Source organism: Spinacia oleracea, chromosome 3 (genome assembly GCF_020520425.1).
Source record: "Spinacia oleracea cultivar Varoflay chromosome 3, BTI_SOV_V1, whole genome shotgun sequence".
In the NCBI taxonomy this organism is placed as follows: Eukaryota; Viridiplantae; Streptophyta; class Magnoliopsida; order Caryophyllales; family Amaranthaceae; genus Spinacia; species Spinacia oleracea.
Genome location: NC_079489.1, coordinates 111,110,802 through 111,116,195, shown reverse-complemented (window position 1 = coordinate 111,116,195; position 5,394 = coordinate 111,110,802). Strand labels below are relative to the sequence as shown.

The 5,394-nt window shown below is 34.9% G+C and overlaps 1 long non-coding RNA gene across 1 annotated transcript; it reads right to left on the bottom strand.

The window, feature by feature from the left end:
• Nucleotides 1-2,226: 2,226 nt before the first annotated feature.
• On the bottom strand, nucleotides 2,227-4,978 carry LOC110789169 (uncharacterized). Its single transcript, XR_008929706.1, has 3 exons — nucleotides 4,828-4,978; nucleotides 4,625-4,713; nucleotides 2,227-2,439 (listed from the first exon to the last, which is right to left on the bottom strand). It is a non-coding gene; the product is annotated as an uncharacterized lncRNA (long non-coding RNA).
• Nucleotides 4,979-5,394: the final 416 nt, after the last annotated feature.

Sequence of the window (5,394 nt, the reverse complement as noted above, 5' to 3'; positions counted from 1 at the left end):
TCGTGGCTCTGTGGGCTTTGCGCGGGCATGGCCTGCGCGCATGCGGGTCATGCTCGTGTGAGTATTTGTGCTTCCGTACGAAACCTAAATCGTGTAGGATTCATTTAATAATTAAATTCCTATTCCTAATGGATAAATTAATTAATAGAGTTTTAATTAGATTCTAGTTAATTAATTCGTTTCCTAGTAGGATTCCAATACCTTTTCCATAGCCTATAAAAATATGTGGTTAATGCTCAACATTTATAACGAGTTTTAAGTATTCAAAAGAGAGAACATTTAAGCAAAAATTCAGTCACTTATTTGCCCTCAAATTAGCCTAAAATTATAGTACCTTAAGGGCGATTCTAGTTAGTCAAACTTAAGGCGGATCCGGACGTGTTGTGGACTTTCTACGGAGGGACGACACTTGGAGTCCTAAAGACTTGTTCTTGTTCGGTTCGGGCGCAGCAAGGGAGGGCACGCTACAAAGAGTATGCATCCTAAATTATGCTAATTGTTATGTGGCAATTAATTTGGATTCCTGGCTTTAATGGTTTTTCCGCATGATTTATATACGAGTGCGCGGGCTGGGCGAGCAAGAGAGTGAGGGGTGTGCGTGTGTGGCTGGGCGAGAGGGGCAGCGACACAACAGTGCACAACGACAACAACAACAACGCGCAACAGCACTGGCGTGTTGCGCTGCGCGAGGGCGAGAGGAGCGACGAGGGTGTGGGCAGGGAGTGCGGTGCACGAAGGCACGACATGAGCAACAGCGGCGAGCAAGGCACGACGAGCAGCGCTGCTCGGTCGTGTGCGGGTGAGTGGAGCCGCGCACAAGGGAGAGAAGAGAGAGAGGAGTGTTGGGCAAGTAAAGGAGGAAGGGTTTAATGAAAAATAAGGGGATCATTTAATGAGGGGAGTCCTATTTATAGGCTCCCAAATCCCTAGTAGGCTAGGCTTAGGAATTTGATATTGGGCTTAGCAATTAAATGATTGGGCTAGCTTTAGTGTTTAGAATTAAATTATTTTGATTGGGATCGTTTAATAAAACGAGTTGGACTTTTATTTAAAAACCCAAACCTTTAAAATTACTTGCGACTCCATTAAATTTCCCGACTCGAAAATTAAATTCGTTTCATAATTAATTAAAATAATAAATATTCTAATTAATTAAAATACATTTAAATAATATTTAAATGGGAAATAAATTCTACAAATCATAAAATGCTTTATAAATATAATAAAATATATTTTTAATTATTATAAAAATGCGAGGTATTACTACGAGTGTGTCCAAATCACGTGCATATCAAAACCGGTATGTCCAGGTTGAAGGAAATAATGCCCTTGGTCCAAGTTTGCATTTAATGCTAAGTCTAATAGACGAGGTTCAATTTTAATTAACAAGTTAATAATTCAATGAGATCAAGTGAACTGAATGCCTAGTTAGAGGCCGCTTCAGTTCAAGTGGAGTTAATGACATTAATCCACAACTTACTCTTGACTGAACCCGTAGGGTCACATAAATAGTACGTGTACGGATCAAGTATTTAAGTTAATATATTATTCATTAAGTACTCCATTTATTATCATTCGGAAATGACGGATCTCGGTTCCAGTGAGAGCTGAAATCGTCAAAAGGCAAAGTAAAGAATATTCCGAAAATGAAGATATTGCCGGAAACGGAAATATGGTTCATGACGGAAATATAAATATTATCCAAGTCGTAGATGTTGCCGGAAACGGAAACATGGTTCGTATCGAAAAATATTATCGGAAATAGAAATATTACCGGAATCGGATATATTATTGGAATAGGAAATTATTTCCGGAATCGAAAATATTAACCGAAACGTAAATATTTGTCAGAAACGGAAATAGAGGCAATATTGAAAGTTGATTCTAAAGACATTATATTTTTAGGGGCAACCATATAATTTGCCTCAAAATACAATTAGAGTCAATTACATTTGCCCCTAATGATATCTAACTGCTTTCACATAAAAGGTAATTTTATATATATATATATATATATATATATATATATATATATATATATATATATATATATATATATATATATATATATATATATATATACATATATATATATATATACATATATATATATATATATATATGACACTATGTTGCTTCCAAGTTGACAATTTTTTCTTCTACATTTCCAAGTACAATCACATATAATAAGTAATCATTATCAAATAGAAAAAGTAAACCAAAAAATTTCATGAAAATAAATGTTGATTTTATTAACTCCACAAAAATTTACCAATAAATAATTAAAGTCATTACGTAATTCGTAGCCTAAGCAAAATTCCAAAAATTTATACATATAAAGGTAAACATTTCTAGTACATCAAAGACTAAGATACTCCATATATATCGAAATGAACTTGTTCTTATGCTTGTAGCTTTCAAGTTCTCATCTACAATAACCTGCATGCACACAAATACATTCAATATCATATATCAAAGCACATCATTACAAAAACTATAGCAATACATAGAGCTCCATATTACATTATTAGTGTAGATCTAACATCCAAATAGAGCTCCACTGGTAAGAACCTGGGTGGACCAGCCAGGTCCGAATTTCAGACCACTTTATAAACTACTCCGTATTTAGAGACACACCGAGGGGAAAAAATTACAAGCTGGAAGAAATGCTAAACATGGGAACTCATCAACCAAAATGAATGTAATGACTAATTGACTTTGCATCTTCATACATCCTTTGAAACAAACTCGAATCTAAATTAGTTGTATTGAACAATCTTCATTATCTATAAAGCAGGATGAACGATCCCCCTCAACTCCCTCTACAAATAATTACAGATTATAGATTTTCATCCTAAATAACCCATTGGAATCAACAAATTTAGGCATGAATAAGAATCAACCAAATTCCCCAATTAACCAAATTCCCTAATAGAGTGAATCAGAAAATATTCGTACTACGATGAAACAATGGGATGTGAAGAAAAAAGTGGGGTGTAGTTGGGTAGAACTAAGGGCATTGGTCTGTAAATTTGTGTGTACAGGGAGATTGAAAAAATTTCTGTCCATTATGGGTTCTCGTCATCTAATCAGTACGTGACAGGTTTGAGGGATGAAGGCAGTCATACTTGTACAGTTTAAGGGTATAACCAAGGGGTGATAACAGTAGACTGGAACAATCAGTGAAGCATCAAGTAAAACTTTTGAAGCAAACCCAACAATATATTCGAAAACCAGCTTGACTCAGTCAGAAATCATAACCATTCAACTCAGTCATGAACACAAGCACACAATTTCTCTGGGCTTAGGGCCTATTGGATGTTTGGCAAAAATTGTTACGAGTGAACTCCATTTAACCTCCAAAAGCTCTAACCTAAATCTTCTTTATTAAATTTTTCCAAAATCATAACACTAACTCCGCCACTAATAGCTATCTGAACTTTAGCCGTAGACTTTAAAAGCCTCTTAGATATTCATAAGTTGGAGAATGCCTCCAAGTGGCTAAGAGGATAACACATGACATTGATGCCAGACAGGTTTAGTAAGAGGTTTATTGTTATCAAATGTTTAAGAAACAGAGACAAAATCAACTAGCTAAATTGTGAAGGAGAACGGGAGATGATGGAGTAAGGGTTACTAAGTGAACCAGGGAGAAAGAATTACCTCAAAATGAGACATACAAGACCATAAAATGGAAAACAACTTCCACAACCAGAAAAATAAGCTTCCACGGTGTGGAGTATTATTAAGAGCTCTTTGTTCGAAGTTGAAACTCCATACAAAGTCTATTAAATTCTAGAATACCCACTGATTCGCATTCTTGCTTGATTTTATTGAAAAGAATTTGACAAAACATAGTTTATCTGTTTTGTTCATTGGTTTGGTTATGTCCTGAGCTGTTATTTCAATTTCAACACGGTTGTTTGAATAGCATTTCTGTAAATCAGTAAACCAGGAGCCATCAACTTCAGACGTGAACAAAACACATGACTCAAATGAACCACCCCAAAGTAGCATAAACCTTGGAATTCAACCCAACAATTGAAACCAGTCTCATCTATAGGATAACAAACAAATACAGACATTGTTGATACACAAAAGGTATTTTTAATAACATTATACCAGCTATTAGCAGCCATGCTCGAGTTTTCTGATGAGTTCAGTAGCAAGTCCTACTGATAAATTACTTCCTTCTAAAGTTCTAAACAAAAGATCCAGAGTAGTTCCAGACAAACAACACCCACAAAAACTAATTATTCCCTAGATGCAATGTAACTAACAACAAACTACAATGTTTCCATTTCTAATGCATCTCCCGACTATCAAAGTTTATCGATTCTATCTATAGTCCTTAAACATCAGAACCCACTATTTCAATCATTACGATCTAGCAGAACAGATTCAAAACCAAAAATGACTCATATGCTTACACATCAATAGAACAAGACATAGGCAGAATCAACATTTCCCCAAACACCCACCATTTTATGCAAAAATTGCAATTGCAGGACCATTTATTTAATGTAAGTACAATGTAAAATTCATCAGGAAAAAAAATCACCATTACCAATAGCTAATAGCTGAAAAAAATGCCCAAAAATTAAACATTAAAAACTCAACAAACCTTGATCATGAACTTGGTCTTTGGAGTATATGTAATACTCCGTATTAGGTTTGGCATCATAATAAGAATATGTTGATTGTCCAGGATCCCTCCACATCATCATGAATCAAACCAAAATAAAAAAAACAAAATCAATAACCCTAATTCCCAAAATACTCGACAAATTGAAGAGATAAAATCAAATAAACACAAACCAAATTCACCTGGAACAAACAAAGGGACCCGAATTCATCTCAAAGGGTGTCGGTCCTAGAAAAATTAAAGGAAAAAACCTAAAATTGCAGTAAAATAAAACAATTACCTGGAGTGAATATAAGGCGGATCCGAACGTGCTGTGGATTTTCTACGGAGGGGCGAGACTTGGAGAGCTAAAGACTTGTTCTTGTTCGGTTCGGGAGTAGCTAGGGAGGGCACGCATCACATTGTATGTAACCTAAATTATGCTAATTGACTATGTGGCAATTAATTTGGACTCCTGGCTTTATCGTTTTTCCGCATGAATTATATTATTTGTATTATTCATAACCTTACAGTGGTATCACGAGCCTCTAATTAATTCCATAATCAATTATAGATAACATGGATTAAATTTTATAAATTTGCAATGAATTAAAGGGGTGATTAATTTTGTGATTGTAATTAATTGCAAATTCGTGCGATTATTTGAATTATATGTTCGCAGGATTTTCGGCAGTTTTGTCAAAAATGGTCGAAATTTTATGTTTTTATAGTGATTTTCGCATGTAAAGGACGTTTTAGATTTTGACAAA